Source organism: Myotis lucifugus, unplaced genomic scaffold (assembly GCF_000147115.1).
Source record: "Myotis lucifugus unplaced genomic scaffold, Myoluc2.0 scaffold_4, whole genome shotgun sequence".
NCBI classification, from domain to species: domain Eukaryota; kingdom Metazoa; phylum Chordata; class Mammalia; order Chiroptera; family Vespertilionidae; genus Myotis; species Myotis lucifugus.
Window position 1 is genome coordinate 9,457,612 of NW_005871052.1, and position 20,217 is coordinate 9,477,828.

Below are 20,217 nucleotides of genomic sequence, written 5' to 3' on the forward strand. Positions count from 1 at the left end.
CTTCAAAGAGCAAAAACATAATTGAAGCAGTAGGATATTTTCATAAAGAAATGAAATTTTAGCTTGGGCAGTGTGGCTCAGTGATTGAGTTTCAACCCATGCACCAATAGGTCGTTTCTTTTTTTAAATTTCTTTATTGATTAAGTTATTACATATGTGTCCTTATCTCCACATTACCCCCCAACACTCCCACTCATGCCCTCACCCCCTTCTTGTCTGTGTCCATTGGTTAGGCCTATATGCTTGCATATAAGTCCTTTGGTTGATCTCTCCCCCTTACCCCCACCCTCCCCTACCTTCCTTCTGAGGTTTGATGGTCTGATCAATGCTTCTCTGTCTCTGGATATGTTTTTGTTTATCAGTTTATGTTGTTCATTATATTCCATAAATGAGTGAGATCATGTGATATTTATCTTTCTCTGACTGGCTTATTTCACTTAGCATAAGAGTCTCCCAGTCCATCCATGCTGTCTCAAAGGGTAAGAACTCCTTTTTTACAGCCACCTAGCATTCCATTGTGTAAATTTACCACAGCTTTTTTATCCATTCATGGGTCCTATTCATGGGAACTATTGATGTATCCAGATCTTAGATATTGGAAATAATGCTACTATGAAATAAGGGTGTATATATTCTTTCTGATTGGTGTTTTGGGATTCTTTTTTTATAATATATTTTATTGATGTTATACAGAGAGGAAGGGAGAGGGATAGAGAGTTGGGAACATCAATGAGAGAGAAACATCAATCAGCTGCCTCCTGCACACCCCCTACTGGGGATGTGCCCGCAAACAAGGTACAAGCCCTTGACTGGAATCAAACCTGGGACCTTTCAGTCCACAGGCTGACGCTCTATCCACTGACCCAAACTGGTTAGGGCTGTTTTGGGATTCTTAAGATATATTCCCAGAATGGGGATTGCTGCTCAAAAGGTAGCTCCATTTTTAAGTGTTTGAGGAAACTCCATGCTCTTTTTTTTTTAATTTATTGCCTAAGATTTTACATATGTCTCCTTTTCCCCCGATTGAACCCCGACCAGCATTCCCACCCAAGGCAAGCGCCCACCGCCCCAGTGTCTGTGAACATTGGTTATGCTAATAAGCATGCATACAAGTCCTTTGGTTGCTCTCTAACCCTACACTTCCCCTGCCATTTGTCTCTGGATCTATTTTTGTTCATCAAATTATGTTGACCATTATACCCACATAGGATTAAGATCATGTGATATTTATCTTTCTCCAACTGGCTTATTTCACTTAGCATAATGCTAACCAGTTTCATCCATGCTGTTGCAAATGGTAAAAGTCTCTTCTTTTTATAGCTTCATAGTATTCCATTGTGTAGATGTACCACAGTTTTTTAATCCACTCATCTGCTGATGGGCACTTAGGCTGTTTCCAAATCTTAGCTATTGTAAATTGTGCTGATATGAACATAGGAGTATATATATCCTTTCTGACTGGTGTTTCTCTTTTCTTGAGGTATATTCCTAGAAGTGGGATCACTGAATCAAATGGGAGTTCCATTTTTAATTTTTTGAGGAAACTCCATACTGTTTTCCAAAATGGCTGCATCAGTCTGCATTCACACCAGCAGTGCATGAGGGTTCCTTTTTTTCTCTGCATCCTCAATAACACTTGCTGTTTGTTGATTTGTTGATAATAGCCATTCTGACAGATGTGAGATGGTACCTCATTGTTGTTTTGATTTACATGAACATGGTATGTTCTTCCATTTGTTTATGTCTTCCTCTATTTCTTTTTTCAATGTCCTGTAGTTTTCTGAGTACAGGTCTTTTATTTCCAAAGTTAAGTTTATTCTTAGGTATCTTAATTTTTTGGTGCAATGGTAAATGGGATTTTTTTGCATTTCTCTTTCTGTGGGTTCATTATTGCTGTATAAAAAGGCCATAGATTTATGAGTGTTAATTTTGTATCCCGATACATTGACAAATTCATTTATTTAGTCTAGTAGTATTTTTTAAATTTTATTTTATTGTTTAAAGTATTACAGATAGTAGTACATATATCTCTTTTTTCCCCCCATTGACCTTCCCCCAGCCTCCCCTAATCACCGGCACATGACCTTACCCCCCACCCAACCCCCAGTGTCTTGTGTCCATTGGTTATGCTTATATGCAAGCATACAAGTCTTTCAGTTGACATCTTACCTCTCCCCCCCCACACACAACACTCCCCAGCCTTCCCACTGTAATTTGACAGTCTGTTCAATGCTTCTCTGGCTCTGTATGTATCTTTTTCTTCATCAGGTTATAATGTTCTTTATTATCCATAAATGAGTGAGATCATGTGGTGTTTTTTCTTTCACTTCTTGGCTTATTTCACTTAGCACAATGCTCTCCAGTTCCATCCATGCTGCTGCAAATGGTAATAATTCCTTCTTTTTTATAGCAGCATAGTATTCCATTGTGTAGATGTACCATAGTTTTCTAATCCACACATCTCTTGATGGGCATTTCGGCTGTTTCCAAATCTTGGCTATTGTAAATTGTGCTGCTATGAACATAGGGGTGAATATATCCTTTCTGATTGATGTTTCTGTTTTCTTGGGATATATTCCTAGAAGTGGTATTACTGGGTCAAATGGCAGTTCCATTTTTAAATTTTAGAGGAAGCGCCATACTGTTTTCCACAATGGCTGCACCAGTCTGCATTCCCACCAGCAGTGAAGGAGGGTGCCTTTTTCTCCGCATCCTCTCCAGCACTTGGCATTTGTTCATTTGTTGATGATAGCCATTCTAACAGGTGTGAGGTAGTACCTCATTGCCATTTTGATTTGCATCTCTCGGATGATTAGTGACTTTGAGCATGTTTTCATGGGTCTCTTGGCTTTCTGAGTGTCCTCTTTCGAAAAGATTCTATTTAAGTCCTTTGCCCATTTTTTGATTGAGTTGTTTATTTTCCTTTTGTTGAGTTGTATGAGTTCCCTGTAAATGTTGGAGATTAAACCTTTATCTGAGATAACATTGGCAAATATGTTCTCCCATGCAGTGGGCTTTTCTGTTGTTTTGTTGATGGTTTCTTTTGCTGTGCAGAAGCTTTTTATTTTGATATAGTCCCATTTGTTTATTTTCTCCTTAGTCTCTCTTGCCCTAGGATCTGTGTCTGTAAACATATTGCTACAACATATGTCTGCAATTTAGCTGCCTATGGAGTCTTGTAGGATTTTTATGGTTTCCCGTCTTACATTCAAGTCCTTTATCCATTTTGAGTTTGTTTTTGTGTATGGTGTAAGTTGGTGATCTAGTTTCATTTTTTTGCATGTATCTGACCAAATTTCCCAGCACCATTTATTAAAGAGGCTCTTTTGACTCCATTGTATTCTCTTGCCTCCTTTGTTGAATATTAATTGAGTATAATGGCTTGGGTCAATGTCTGTGTCCTCTATTCTGTTCCATTGGTCTATATGTCTGTTCTTGTGCCAGTTCTAGGCAGTTTTGAGAACCGTGGCTTAGTAATATAGTTTGATGTCTGGTATTGTGATCCCTCCAACTTCTGTCTTCTTTCTCAGGATAGCTGTGGTTATTCAGAGTCTTTTTTTATTCCAGATGAATTTTGGGAGAGTTTGTTCTAGAACTTTGAAATATGCCATTGGTATTTTAATAGGTATTGCATTGAATCTATAGATTGCTTTAGGTAGTATGGACATTTTAATGATGTTGATTCTACCAATTCATGAACATGGTATGTTCTTCCATTTGTTTATGTCTTCCTCTATCTTTTTTTTTCAATTTTCTATAGTTTTATGAGTACAGATCTCTTACGTCCTTGGTTAAGTTTATTCCTAGATATCTTAATTTTTTTGGTGCAATGGTAAATTTGGTTCTTTTTTTCATTTCTCTTTCTGTGAGTTCATTATTGGTGTATAAAAAGACCATAGATTTCTGGGTGTTAATTTTGTATCCTGCTACATTGCCAAATTCATTTATTAGGTCTAGTAGTTTTTTGATGGAGTCTTTAGGGTTTTCTATATATTATATCATGTTGTCTGCAAATAAGGACTGTATTTCTTCTCCTTTACCAATTTGGATGCCTTTTATTTTTTTCTTCTTGTCTGATCGCAATGGCTAGTACTTCTAGTACTATGTCAAAAAGGAATGAGAAAGTGGGCATCCTTGTCTTGTTCCTGTTCTTCGGGGAAATGGATTTAGTTTTTGCCCATTGAGTATGATGTTTGCTGTAGGTTTGTCGTATAGGGCTTTATTATGTTGAGTTATGATCCCTCTATTCCCACTTTGCTGAGAGTTTTTATCAAGAACGGGTGTTGGATTTTGTCAAATGCTTTTTCGGCATCGATTGATGTGATTATGTGATTTTTGTCTCACAGTTTGTTTATGTGATATATCATATTTATTGATTTGTGGATATTGAACCATCCCTGGAATAAATCCCACTTGGTCATGGTGTATGATCTTTCTAATGTATTGCTGAATCTGATTTGCTAGGATTTTGTTGAGGATTTTAGCATCTATGTTCATCAAGGATATTGGCCTGTAGTTCTCTTTCTTTGTGGTGTCTTTATCTGGTTTTGGGATTAGGGTAATGCTGGCTTCAGAGAAAGAGCTTGGAAGTGTGCCTTCCTCTTGATTTTTTGAAATATTCTGAGGATAGGTTTTACTTCTTCTTTGAATGCTTGGTAGAACTCCCCTATAAAGCAATCCGGACCAGGGCTTTTGTTTGCTGGAAGATTTTTGATCACTGTTTCAATTTCTTCAATAGTTATTGACCTATTCCGGTTTTTTGACTCTTCTTGGTTGAGTTTTGGGAGCTTATATTTTTCTAAGAATATGTCCATTTCACCTACGTTGTCCATTTTGTTGGAATAGAGTTGTTCATGGTGTTTTTTTATAATAGTTTGTATTTCTGTGGGATCAGTTGTTATTTCACCTCTTTCATTTCTGATTTTGTTTATTTGGGTCCTCTTTCTTTGCTTCTTGGTGAGCCTGGCTAGAGCTTCAACAAACTTGTTTATCCTTTCAAAGAACCAGCTCTTTGTTTCGTGGATCTTTTGTATTGTTTTTTGGTTTTCTATGTCATTTGTCTCCACTCTGATCTTTATTATTTCCTTCCTTCTGCTTACGCTGGAATTTTCTTGTTGCTCTCTTTCTAACTCTTTGAGTTGTATGGTTAGATAATTTATTACCATTGTTTATTGTTTTTTGAGGCAGGCCTGTAATGATATGAACTTCCTTCTCAAGACTCCTTTCACTGTGTCCCATAGATTTTGGATTGTTGTTTTTTTATTGTCGTTCATTGCCATGATGCTTTTTATTTCTTCTTTGATCTCTCTGGTAACCCAGTCATTGTTCAATGGCATGCTATTTAGCCTCCAGGTGTTTGATTTTTTAAAATTGTTTTTATTGTAGTTGATTTCTAGTTTTATGCCATTGTGATCTGAGATTGCGCTTATTATGATTTCTATCTTCTCGAATTTGAAGAGACTTTTCCTGTGACCCAATATATGGTCTATCTTTGAAAATGAGCCATGTGCACTTGAGAAGAATATATATTCTGTGGCTTTGGGGTGAAATGTTCTGAAGATGTCAATTAATTCCATTTGATCTGGTGCATCATTTAGGATTGATGTTTCTTTGCTGATTTTTTGTTTAGAGGATTTGTCCAATGGTGATAGTGGGATATTAAAGTCCCCTACTATGACTGTATTGCTATTGCTCTCTCCCTTGATATCCTCTAGAAGGTTTTTTATGTATTTGGGTGCTCCTGTATTGGGTGCGTATATGTTTACCAGAGTTATTTCTTCTTGTAGGATTGCTCCCTTTAGTATTATGAAGTGACCTTCCTTATCTCTTGTTATGTCCTTCACTTTGAGATCTAACTTGTCAGATATTAGTATTGTTACCCCAGCTTTCTTTTCATTTCGGTTCGCCTGAAAAATCTTTTTCTATCACTTCACTGTCAGTATGTGTGAGTCCTTTTTTCTGAGGTGGGGTTCCTGTAGAGAGCAGATATATGAGTCATGTTTTCTTATGCACTAAGCTACCCTATGTATTTTAATTGGGGCATTTAATCCATTAACATTTAAAGTTATTATTGATAACTACCTGTTTTTCGCCATTTTTATTCTTTATGCCTGTGTTCCTTCTTCGTTTTCTATTTCTTCTTTTTACAGCAGACCCTTTAGCATTTCTTGCATTGCTGGTTTGGTGGTAATAAACTCCCTTAGTCCTTTTTTGTCAGTGAAGCTCCTGATTTCACCCTCAATTTTGATTGATAACCTTGCTGGGCACAGTATTCTTGGATTCAGACCCTTTGTATATTTCATTCCATTCCCTTCTTGCCTGATGTGTTTCTGTTGAGAATTCTGTTGCCAGTCTGATGGGGGGTCCTTTGTAGGTAACTTTCTGTCTCTCTCTGGCCGCTTTTAAGATTCTTACTTTGTTGTTGGTGTTTGGCAATTTAATTATAATGTGCCTTGGCATCGTTCTTTTGGGGTTCATTTTGTTTGGGACTCTGTGAGCTTCTTGGATTTGTGTGAGTTTTTTCTTTCCTATATCAAGTAAGTTTTCTGTTATTATTTCTTCAAACAGGTTTTCTATTCCTTGCTCAGTTTCTTCTCCTTCTGGCACTCCTATATGTGGATGTTGTTTCATTTTGTGTTGTCCCAAAGTTCCCTTAGGATCTCCTCCTGTATTTTAAGGTTTTTTTCTAGATAATGCTCTGCTTGGGTATTTTTTCCTACCTTGTCTTCTAGCTCACTGATGCCGTCCTCTGCTTCTTCTAGTCTACTATTGATGCTTTCTATTGAGCTCTTTATAGCAGCATTGCCATTTTTCATTTCTTCTTGGTTTTTCTTCATTTCCTCTTGGTTCTTACACATATTGTTGAATTTGTCTTCCATTCTTTTCAGCCACCTTATGACCATTTCTTTGAATTCTTTCTCTGACATATTGCTTGTCTCCTTTTCGTTTACTTCCTTTTCTGGTGATGCCTCCTTTTCTTTCATTTGCGGTCTGTTTCTTTTTCTCCCCATGATCTCTCTTCTCCGGGTGTCTGGTTATGTATCTCTCTCTCTCTATCCTGTGTTGATTCAAAGGCATAAAATACAACACAACAAGCCACAGTGCATGAGGCACTGAACACAAATGTATTCACAATACTAATAACCCCAAATAAATGTGACCACCCGAGAAAAGAGAATTAGTGGATAAGAAAAGAAAAAACTGCAAACATGATATTGAGAAAAGGAAAAAAAGTAAGCGAGAGAAGAAAGAGAATAAGAAAGAAGGGGGGGCTATTTATATGGGGAGAAAACTCCAGTAGAACAACAACTAATCCCAAAAAATGCAAACTACAAACACCCAGAGGTGAATGCAAACTACAAACAACAACTAATAACAAGCAAGGAGAGGAAAAACAGAAGCAAGAAATAAAGACAAAAATCAAACAAAAAAGGGAAACAATCTCACAAACAAGGTAAAGAAAAAACCAACAACAATCTAATCAACAATCCAGCAAACAAGAACAAAAGGACAGAGAGAAAGCAAGGCAAAACAAAACAAAACAAAAAAACAAAGTACACAAAACCAAAACAAAATAATAATAACAACAACAGAAAATAAAGTTGAAGAGAGAATAAAATTTTGATAGTAAGAAGGCAAAGGGAGAGGTGCGTATGGACTTGGAGCAGGGGATCAGAAATTAGATTTGTAAGTAGGATGAATTTTTAACAGGTGGTAAGAATTAAGAATATGGAAAATCTAACGCAGGAATAGAGTAAGTGAACAGGACAACAAAAGGGGAAAAGTGAGGTATGGTGTATTGGCATAAAGGTAAAGTTGAGATAGGGTAAAATGATGCTAAAGGAAAAATGAAAATAGAATGTAGAACATTAATCCCAAAATAAAATAAAGAGAAAATAAAATGACACTTTTTTTAAAAGGTTACAGTAGTAGTAGTAATAATACTAATGAAAAATAAAAATATAATAATTAAAAAGGTAAAATCAAGTGAGAAAAAAAGAAAAAAATTAGTTTCTTAAGTAAAAGGTGAAAAAAGTGTGCAGTAGTGAAGGTCAGTCACTTCTTCTACTCTTCTGTTTGGCACACCTTTTTCCTGTCAGGTATTCAGGAGAGTATTGAAGTTCCCTGCGATACACTGCTTCTCTTGTTGTAAACCACAGTCCTAATTTTAAAGCAGGCCGTATTTCTTTGTTTCCCAGAGTGCCTTTATTTGTTTAAGGAAGAGTCAATTTGTGATTCAGCCCCTGGGTGGCAGTGTTTCTGGATTGAACTCAAGAGCTATAAGTCCTCTCTAGCCAGTATTTAGTTTTTGTTTTCCCTGTTGCACTTAATACTGGTTTGGGAGAATTGACTGCCCCAAGCTGGTTCCCTGATCATTACTCCCCGCTTTGATCCCCAGGTTCCACAAAAACAACTTTCCCCTGCAGTCTCTGTGAGTGTCCCCAATTGGGTGATCCTATGTATTGGGTTTAGTAATCAAAGGCACGGATTTAAAGAGAAAAAAAAAAAGAGCCAGAGTAAGTGCGCGAGCTCACAACTTTTACCATCCAACTCTGTGCGCAATTCTGTTCTGCAGGTTCTTTTTCCCCTGGCACTAAGCAGCTGGCACACTGGTAAAATCTGAGGCTGCCTTTTTGCGCCCACTCCTGCTATGGGCTGATCTTTACAGTTCCCTTCTGCCAGCAACCCTGTGGATCCCCTTCCACACTCGCAGTTTCATGCTGGCCCCAATGGCCGCGGACTTTGTGGGGTGCAGACTTCCCCCACAGGCGTTCCTCTCTCCAATCTGGATTGCAGACCTCACCTTTCCCTAGGTGAAATCTGACCTTTCTGTGAGGAGGAGTGGGGCTCGTCCAAGTCCACGTATTCGTGCTTCTTGAGATCCAGTATTTCCGGGTTCATAGCTGGTCCCTGGGTGCCCTGGTTGCAGGGTTCTTGGATGTATATGCTTCCGATAACAGCCACTCTCCCCTTCAAGATGGCTTGGTCTCTGCAGCAGAGCTGGCCACTCCAGGAGAGATTTCAGCAGCAATGGAGGCTGCCCAGTTAGGAGAGTCTGATCCACAGTCTCCAACAGTCCCCTGGAGTATATCTATCGCTCACCAACAAATTTACACTCTCCATACTTCCACGCCCTCTCCTTTTGTTACAGAAAAACCGGACAAGAACCAAACAGCGCTCTGAGAGTTTGGAGTTACACTTTATTCACCATGGCGGGCTTAGGGAAATGAATCCAAATTCTAAGCAAAGCTACAAGCAGAACTTTCCTTTTTATAGATGAGCCAGCCCTTTGTGTGCTTACTGGCGGCGGCCTTGAAAACTACACAGTTCTATCAATTAAAAATGCACCTGGCATGGCATTGGGTGTATCTAGTCTCTAGCCTACAAGGTCAGACAGCTAATTTATCTCCCCCATTATTCAGGCAGGCTAGAAAGCAAAGTTACTCTTTCAGAATAAGAGGCCGTCCAAAGGATAGCAGAGAATTCCAACAGTAGTTTTGCAGAATAGGGGTTTTCCTTCACACTTTCATTCTCTCACTCACACACTATCTTGCAGTCTGCCTTCCCGTCGGCAGCCACCTTCTTGTGTTCCAGGAAGCTTTTTATTTCTTCTTTGATCTCTTTGGTAACCCAATCATTGATTAATAGCATACTATATAGCCTCCAAGTGTTTGCTTCTTTTTCATTGTTTTTAATGTAGTTTACTTCTAATTTTATGCCATTTTGATCTGAAAAGATGTTTTGTATGATTTCTATCTTCTTGAATTTGAAGAGACTTTGCCTATGTCCTAATATGTGGTCTATCTTTGAAAATGTCCCATGTGCACTTGAGAAGAATGTATATTCTGTAGCTTTGGAGTGAAATTTACTGAAGATCTCAATTACATCCATCTGGTCTAGTGAGTCATTTAGGATTGCTCTTTCTTTGCTGATTTTTTGTTTAGAAGATTTATCCAGTGGTTTTAGTGGGGTATTAAAGTCCCCTACTATGATTGTTTTGCTATCAATCTCTCCCTTGATATCTTCCAGAAGATTTTTTCTGTATTTGGGTGCTCCTGTATTGAGTGCATATGTTTTTACCAGAGTTATATCTTCTTGTTGAATTGCTCCCTTTAGTATTATCAAGTGGCCTTCCTTATCATTGTTATGGCCTTCACTTTGAGGTCTATTTTGTGGAATATAAGTATTGCTACTCCAGCTTTATTCTCATTTCCATTTGCCTGAAAAATATTTTTCCATCCCTTCACTATCGGTCTGTGTGAATCCCTTGTTCTGAAGTGGGTCTCTTGCAGACAGCAAATATATGGGTCATATTTTCTTATCCATTTAGGTACCCTATGTCTTTTGATTGGTGCATTTTATCCATTTACGTTTAATGTTATTATTGATAAGTACTTGTTTGTCACCATTTTTATTTTTTATGCTTGTGTTCCTTCTTGCCTTTCTATTTCTTTTTACAGCAGTCCCTTTTGCATTTCTTGCATTGCTGGCTTGGTGGTAATAAACTCTCTTGGTCCTTTTTTTCCTGTTATGCTCCTGATTCCACCTTCAATTTTGAATGATAGCCCTGCTGGATATAATATTCTTGGATTCAGTCCCTTTCTTTGCATGACTTTGTATATTTCATTCCATTCCCTTCTGGCCTGGTGTGTTTCTGTTGAGAATTAGTTGATATTCTAATGGGAGAGCCCTTGTAGGTAACTTTCTGTCCATCTCTGGCAGCCTTTAAGATTCTTACTTAGCTGTTGATGATTGCCATTTTAATTATGATGTAGCTTGGTGTTGGTCTTTTTGGGTTCATCTCGCTTGGGACTCTATGTGCTTCTTGGACTTGTGTGACTTTTTCCTTGCCAACATCAGGGAAGTTTTCTGTCATTATTTCCTCAAACAGGTTTTCTGATCCTTGCTCTGCCTCCTCTCCTTCTGCTATGCCTATTGTGCGGATGTTGTTTCATTTCCTGTTGTCCCAAAGCTCCCTTGGGCTCTCCTCCTGCTTTTTAAGTTTTCTTTCCAGTTTCTGCTCTGTTTGTGTGTTTTTTCCTGCATTGTCTTCTAATTCACTGATGTGGTCCTCAGCCTCTTCTAGTTTATCATTGTGTTCCTTGTTGTAGCTATGTTATTTTTCATTTCCTCTTGCTTCCTTTTTTTGTTGGTGACATTCTCATTCAGCCCTTTATAATTCTCATTGAGTTGTGTGTATTTGTCATCCAGCCATTTGAGCATCCTTATAACCATTACTCTGAGTTCTTTCTCTGACATGTTACTTGCCTCCATGTCATTTAATTCTCTTTCTAATGATTCTTATTTTTCTTTCCTTTGAGGATTGTTTTTTTCTCTCCCCATTTTTTACGTAACGTTTTAATTGTTTCTATGTCTTAGATCCAAGTGCTTTGCTACCCTGGTTCTTTTGGGGGTGGTGCTACGTAGTTGTTTATTTTTGGGACCCAGTGGTGTAGTCACTCAGGTCTCCTGGGATTTGTGATCTAGCAGAGCTCCCTACTTTAGCTATTTGGATTCTCTTGGTGTATTTGGGTCTTGAATGTTAGTTTGTTATTCATGGATAAAGTCTCATCACAGATTGGCAATTTGCCTCACCCCCGGCTTCATTGTGCAAGCTATTTTGGATGTGATCATGCTTCCAGCTCTTGTTAAAAGGGTTGCCTGAGGTCTCACTGGTATGTGCTCACTGTGGGTTCCCAGAGTCCACAGCCTGGGAGGAAGGAGTCTCGGGGCCTTAGGCTCTGGTATTGTGACTTTGGCCTGTGTTGTGCGACTCTTGCTGGAGTAGTGTCATTCTGCAACTCACTACGAGGGTCCCAGAGCTTGTGACAGCGTGGGGCTGGTTTCTATTTGTCTGTGGTTGAGGCAGTGGGGCTCTGGCCAAAATGATTTCCCTCTCTGAATCACAAGGGGTTCAGGAGCCAGCAGCTGGGGATGTGGGAATCTCGGAATCTGTGGCTGAAACAATGTGACTTTGTCCAGGGAGGTGTCTTCAGTAACTCACCAAGGTGTCCAGGAGGGCGATGTTGTGGATCCTTCTGAGGGAGCCGTGCATCCTTGGTTGAAGAGGCACACTGAGGGGCCCAGGAGTGGTCTGCCAGGAGTATGTGCCACTGGCCTCATGGAGGGAGAAGTCCCAGTTTCTGCTTTGAAAGATGTGTGCTCTTGGTTGGATCCCCATGCCCAGAGGCTGCTTACAGAGGCACCCCAGAGCTGTCTGCTAGAGCAGTGGGCTTAGAGGGCCCATGTGCTAGAGTGGCACTACTGCGGGGACTGGATGCCATCCACCAGGGTTGTGCCTTTCATCGGCTCAGAGAGGTACCTGGGGGGTGCCTGTCAGGGCAGCTGGCTCAGGGGATTTGCATGCTGGATCCGTGTGACTGCTGTGACTGGAGGTCGGCAGCCGAGGAGGTAGGAGTCTGAGTTTCTGCTGCCAAGGCCTTGTGCCCTTGGTTGGATATGAGTGTGCCTAGTCATGGCTCACAGAGGCACCTGGAAGTTGCCTGATGAGATGGCGGCCTCAGGGGCCCTGTGTGCTGAAACCACATGGCCATGGTGTCTGTGACCAGGCAGTCGGGAAGGGGGAAGTCTGAATTTCTACTGCCGGGGCCGTGCACCCTTGTTTGAATGTGAGTGTGCCCAGCTGGGGCTCAAAGAGCACCCAGAAGCTACCTGTAGGGGCAGCAGGCTCAGGAGGCCTGTGTGCTAGAAAGGCACAACTGCGGTGTTTGGAGATCAGCAGCAGGGGAGGGGGAAGTCCCAAATTTTGCTGTCTTGCACCCTTGGTTGAATTTGTGTGTGTCCAAGAGGGGCTCACAGAGACATCCAAGAGCCACCTGTTGGGGTGGTGCAGCTCAGGAGGCCTACGCACTGGAAAGGCGTGACTGTGGTGTCTGGCGGTCGACAGCTGGGTAGGGAGAAGACTCAGTTTTTGCTGCCGGGGCCTTGCATCCTTGGTTGGATTTGCGTGCATCCTTGGTTGGATTTGCGTGCACAGAGGTACCCGGAGCCATTTGCCAGGGTGTCACACTCAGAGAGGCCCTCGTGCTGAAGCCACATGGCTGTAGTGTCTGTGTGCAGGCAGGCAGGGAGGGGGAAGACCAAGTTTCTGTTGCCAGGCCCGTGAGCCTTTGTTTGGATACAACTGTGCCCAGCTGGGTCTCACAGAGGCACCCAAGAGCCACCTATGGGGCAGTGGGCTCAAGAGGCCTGTGCACTGGGAAGGCGTGACTGAGGTGTCTGAAAGTTGGCATCCAGGGAGGGGGAAATCGCACTTACTGCTGCAGGAGCTGTGCACCCTTGGAGGTGGACATCCTAGGGCCTGCAGGTCTGCAGGTGGGGCAGCAGGATTTTGGCTGGAGTGGATGCAGGGTTGCGGGCAGTGTCCAAGGCCAGTCAGAGTGGTGGTGCTGATGAGTTCCTAGAAGAAGCCACTCTCCCCTTCAAGATGGTGTGGGCTCTGTGCCCGAGTCATATAGCCTGGGGCATGCCTGCAGCAGTGGTAGGTGCTGCCTGTCCAGGAGAGCCTGGTCTGCCAGCCTCTGATACTCCTGACGGATTTAACTGTCCCTAACTCACACATACACCACACACAACCATACACTCTCCTTTCACCCCCTCACTCATTCACACCCTCTCCCTCTCCTCTATCCTGCCAGCCACCATCTTCTGATCCTCTCTTCTTAATTTTTTTGAGGAAAATCCATACTTGTTTTCTATAGTGGCTGTACCAGTGTATATTCCCATCAGCAGTGAATGAGTATACCTGCCTCTGTTGCTCAATGGATAGCACATTGGACTTCTTTTTTCTTTTCATTGTATCTATATGAAAAGATGGATGTTAACTGAATCTATTGTGGCAATCATTTCACAATGCATGTAAATCAAATCAACATGTGGTACACTTTAAAATTATACAGTGCTGTATGACAGTTATCCTATCTAATGAAGATGGAATATGCTAATTGACCCTCACGCCATCACAAAGATGGCAACGCCCACAGTCAATAAGGAGGGAATATGCTAATTGCTGCCCTGCCCTCAAAGATGGCAGCACCCACAGCCACAAGATAGCGGAGCCCAGTCCCCTCAGCCCCCCCTGGGCGCCTGCCTTCGGAGTCCCCCAGTCTCCTTAGCCCCCCAGCCACCCAGGGCCAGCCCAAGGCACAGGCAAGCCTTGGATGGTGGCTGCCCAGCCAATGCCTGAGGTGCAAGCAAGCCTCAGATGGCAGCTGCCCAGCCACCCAGTGCCGCCTGAGGCTCAGGTAACCAGGGCCGGCTGAGGCTTGCACTGCCGGCAGTGGCAGCAGCATAGGTGTGATGGGGTGTCACCATCTCCTGATCGCCAGGTTGCCTCCCATCCCTGAGGGCTCCCAGACTGTGAGAGGGGGCAGGCCGGGCTGAGGGACCCCTCCTCCAGTGCATGAATTTTCATGCACCAGGCCTCTAGTCTATATATATAAAAGTCTAAGTGACCGGCAGACCAGCCGACTGGCCGACCAGCTGGTAGCTGTGACACACAATGGCCACCAGGGGGCAGATACTCAATGTAGGAGCTGCTGAGCGACAGCAACTTTGCAGTGCCCTCTCACACTCTGGGACCCCTTGGGGGATGTCAGACTGCCAGTGTCAGTCCAATCCCCGCAGGCCAGGCCGAGGAACCCCACCTGCCAGAGGGACCCTGCTCACTCTGCAGATGTCCATGGCACCACCCCAAGTATGGCCAGCTGGGGAGGGACCACGGGAGGTTGGTGTCCTGCCCGTCTTACTTAGTCCTGCCTTGCCAGCCACCTTCTAATGAATTTACTTTCAGTGTGCACGAATCCATGCACTGGGCCACTAGTTTTTCAATAAAACTGTGGGGAAAAGAAATGCATATTCTTTGGTCCAACACTCAGTTTCCTGAATTTGGATATTGAAAATATCCCTAGGTGGTTGGGGTGCACATTAAATTTTGAGAAACAGTGATCTAGAAAATTTGATAGGCAGTAGGAGAGTAGTCTGGGAAGAAAGATCATGAACAAAGACATGGGGTAAGACTGAGAAAAAGGCATTGAGAATGGTAGGAAGAATAATTTGGTAGAGTAAACAGAAGTGTATATTAAATGCTATGGTGTGAATGTTTGTATCCCCTCAAAATTTACATGTTAAAATCCTAACCCTCAAGGTGATCGTGTTAGGAGTTGAAGCCTTTGGGGGTTGATTAGGTCATGAAGCCAGAGCCTTCATAATTGAGATTACTGCCTATATAAAAGAGACCTCAGAGAGCTAGATCTCTCCTTCTGCCATGTGAAGTTACAGTGAAAAAAAGAACACCACCCAGGAAGTAGGCCCTCACCAGACACTTAATCTGTCAGCCCCATTATCCTGGACTTCTCAACCTCCAGAAACTGTGAGAAATTAATGTTTGTTCTTTATAAGCCACCAAGTCTCTGTTATTTTGTTATAGCAGCTCAAAATGGTAAAGACCATAAGAGATAAGATTTTTAGGGGCTTGAATGATAAAAGGTTAAATTACATCTATTATTATTCAGGTAGAGCTTTCCAGTAGACAATTTGACATATGAATCTGTTTCTCAGAGGAGAAAATAAGACAAGAGAAATAAAAATATTTGAGAGTTGGCAGAGTAGAGGTGAGATTGGAAGCTATTGGTGTGGATTAGATCTCCTATGAAGAGGTTTTAGAGATTTCCAGATTGCATGTATTTAAAATATGAATGGGAGGTGAGAAAGTAGAGACTTGTGAAAGTAGACTCTTTGAAGAAACATAGCTATGCATGGGGGAAAGTAATGAATGTAGGTAGGATTCAGAGGTTGGAGAGGTTTGTTCTCTCTCACTCTCTCATTGAATTCTTAATCTATGTTAGGAACTCCGCTAAGATCTGGGCATATATTATCTCATTTAATCATTACAACAACTTTATGAGTGATAAACATAAAGTGACATTTCTGATATTGCACAAATGATAAGTAGTAGAGTAAGGATTTGAACCTGAACAGTCTGATTATTTAGCCTATACACATAATTGTTAATCCATACTGCTTCCCAAATAGAGGAAAAAATGGGGGTATTCTTTATAGATGAACTGAATTCCAAATCTTGCTAGGTAAGAGACCTCAACTGACTGAATCTGTGAGATACTGTAGAAGGTGGATCTTATGATGAATGGCATTGGTAGACTAGTAAGCTGAGTCAGAGACAATGGTAGTAGATGCCAGGACCTTTTAAGCAGTTACATATAAATTGAGCAGAGAATCTTGGACTGAGATTAAATATTGAGTTTACATGTTAATTTTCATATTGCTGAGATATCAAGGAAAAAATGAGCTATAGGACAATGACTTCTTTTTCCTTTTCCCCATTTTGATCCAGTCTCTATATAGCAGCTGTCTTTTAGCAATACATCTCTGGTCATGTTACTCCCCAGTGAAATTATTTTTATTTTCATTTATTAATTTGAGAGAGAGAAATATCAATTTATTTTCCCACTTATTTATGCATTCATTGGTTGATTCTTGGTTCGATGCTTTGACCAAGGATCGAACCTGCAACCTTGGTATATTGGGGTGATGCCCTAACCAACTAAGCTACCTGGCCAAGGTCCTGGTTAAAATTTTTCAGTAGATTTCTATTGCACTTAGGTTAAAATTCAAAATTGTAACATATTTTACAAGAACATCTATGATCTGCTCTGTGCCAACCATTATAGACTTTCCTCTAGTCTCATTCTATGGTTTAGCCACTTCATCTTTCTGTCAGTTTCTCAAATCTAGTTCTTTCCTTAACTCCTATGCACCTCTCACTCTTTGCTTATATGTCATTTCCTTCTCATCTAATCTAATTTTTCCTTTACTTTTCCCTCAAAGTACTTACCACAATTTATAATTTTATATTTATTTGTGAGATTATCTGCTTATGGTCTGTCTTCCCCATAGACAGTAAGCTTTAGAATGTGAGGGCACACCTATTTTGTTTGCCTATGTATGTCTGTCACTTAGAGCTGTGATTGATACATATTACATTTTGAATAAATATGCTTTTATTTAATAAATGAATCTGTACTTTTTTGTTTTGTTTTGTTTTACTTAATATTTTCCTTTTCTCAGAACCACCACTCCTTGCTCCGAATTCTCTTCCCCCTTGCAATTAGTTCTGTTCCCTCAAAGGGCCATTGTGTGTGTGTGTGTGTGTGTGTGTGTGTGTGTGTGTGTGTGAGTGAAGGAGGGGACTGTGGTGAAGGCCACAGTCCTCCCAAAGCCACACTCCTGCCCTAAAGCTCCCTCCATGGAGCAGGGGCCCGGCATCTGTCTGAAGTTTCAAGGTTCATATAGAAAAGCAGACCCTCATGGCCCCTAGGCTCCTCCCTGCCAGTGTTGCTCAGCCTTCCCACCCAGAGACCCAGGCCTCTCCCTCAGCCCTGCCCTTGAGCGCTGGGTGATCACACACCAATCTGCAAGCCAGGAGCTCCTTTCCACCTGCTCCTTGACTATGAAACCCAAACCCTTTGTAACAGTCTATATTGCTTTTGACAAATGTTGCTGTTTTATGTAAAGAAAAGGGTGGGATTTAGTTTTTATTTCCAGGATACTGCAGAGTTCACTAGTTCAAATTACACATAGAAATAAGAATCCCATTGGAAAGAGAAAGAGATTTGAAATAGTATGTCTAAGTTAGGACTGTAAAAAGTGCTGCATTACAAAACACATCTAAAAAAGTATATCTAAAGAAACCATAAAACAAACTTATACATAACATAGTATGTAACAAATGACTTCAGCTATAAAATCTAAAACTGAAATTCCCAGGAGTACAATTCTGAACTGTAGCCATCAGAGATAGATTTTGGTGTGATATTCTTTCTTCCTCTACAGAGAAATTTTTCTCAGTCAAGCATAATAAAATTTTGTACACAAACTTATTTTCACAATTTTAAAGAGATTCAATTTTGTCCAGGTCTCCACACTTTCCAATCACTATACTAAGAATTTTTTTCAGTTTAAGGTAGTTTATTGGGAGCCATAAAGATATGTCCAGAATAACCAGGACAATCATGATATATTTTGTGGTTTAAAAATTCATTATCGGTTCTTTCATGCCACATGGGTATAGTAACAATCTGTTCAATTGTTTCTTCACTTCTATGGTTGATGACTGACCATACATCTGTGTGTATCTGCATTCAAGAAGTCAACAGGTCAACAAGGAATGGATATAACAAAAAAAATGGTGTTGGAAGTGGTAAGAGTTCTTTCTTTCTCACTCATATGTGGAATCTAATGAACAAAATAAACTGATGAACAAAATATTCAGATAAATAGAAGCATGGAACAGACTGACGAATTTCAGAGGGTAGGTGGGTGGGTGGGTGGGGAGTGATTACCTGGAGAATTTACATACATATATGCATAGCCCATGGACACAGACAATAGAGTGGTGAAGGCCTGGGAAGGTTGAGTGCAGGGTGGAGAGGGTCTATGGGAAAAAACAACAAAAAGGACATATGTAATACTTTCAACAATACAGCTTAATTTAAAAATAAAGAAGTACAAGTTGTCCATTATTAAAAGAGAGAGAGAGAGACTTGCTTTATGTGTTTCTGACAGGAGGCTGTGATTTTTTACATTGTCCAAAATGTTAACTTTGGTCTTATTTAACAAACTTGGAATACTGAAAATGCTCCACTGTCTCCTACAACCTAAGTTTATTCATTTGTCCCAGAGATAGTATTTCCTATGACTTTTAAGGCAGAAGTCACAGTTGGAAAATCAATAGCTCCTATAAGTTTTATAATCTGTGGCAAAACTCTTGTTTTTACAATTATTTCAATTAGTTTATTTGGGCCATTAGTAAGGTAGGACATAACTCAGCAGATATCTCTAAATACTTCTAAGTCAGTGGTTCTCAACCTTCTGGCCCTTTAAATACAGTTCCTCATGTTGTGACCCAACCATAAAATTATTTTCGTTGCTACTTCATAACTGTAATGTTGCTACTGTTATGAATCATAATGTAAATATCTGATATGCAGGATGGTCTTAGGCGACCCCTGTGAAAGGGTCGTTCGACCGCCAAAGGGGTCACGACCCACAGGTTGAGAACCGCTGTTCTAGATAGTCATGATGCAGGAGATGAACTAAAGTAGGAAGAATTTGCTTAACAGAATCTAATGAGGGAATACGGTACTTATTACAATAAAGATTTTGAAAGTGTCCAGGTAAGGCTACATAAATAACCATGTGCTAAATATTATGAATCCAGAGCTGGAAGTAGAATCAACAAGGTGTTTATATTGCATAATTCTTGATAACCAAAGCACTGGAATACTTGCATTGTTTTCTAGAGCCCATACAGCTTATTCACTAATCTGTGACTGGAGAGATGCCAACAGAGCAATGAATGCTAATAAAGCACCTCCATCTAACCAGAGCCTTGATCTATTCTGATTCCCAAAATTGATACTAGAGAGTGCACTTAAGAAGATTAAAATTCAATACAACTGCAGAGAAAGGCACACATTTTGGAATCCAACCAGTCCAGAATATATTGTCCAGGGAAGGCCATTTTCCCATACAAAGAAGTTTTCTAGCAACTTGGGTAACTTGGCATAGATTTCCCAAATAATTGCTATTTCTGTCTTTCCCACTGCCATCAATAGAACAATTTACACAACTCTAGTTGCTATTGTTTTTCTTTAGTAGAGAACTAGCTGCATCAATAAAAGAGTTAACATCCCCGCACCCCCCGAATCTGGTCATCTTTCTTAGTTTTCAACAGTTTCATAGTAACTTCTATACACCACTATCGCACTTCTGTTTTGTCTTACCCTTTGTTCTCCAACCTGTTCAAGTGTTCATTTAGCTGACTAACATTATCATTGGTGATCATGTTATTAGACAATGGAAGAAAGCTAGAAAGAAGATAATTGTGGTTGTGGCTCAGGTTTTATTTGTATCAACATCAAGGCTTGCAGGCTTCAGGTTAACACATTCTGGATGACTGAAAAATTATACTGTTAAATTCTAAACCAAAAAGGTGTTTAGAGATTGTTTTGATTTTCTAATGGTGTATAGAAAACTGATTTTAAAAAGCACCATAGAGTGGGAAAATGCATACATTTCTAGTTAAAGAGAAGATTGTTTAGGGGAGAATAATATCTATCAAAGAGATAAAAGATAATTTTGACAATCACTATAAAAAACTGAAAAACATTCAAATAC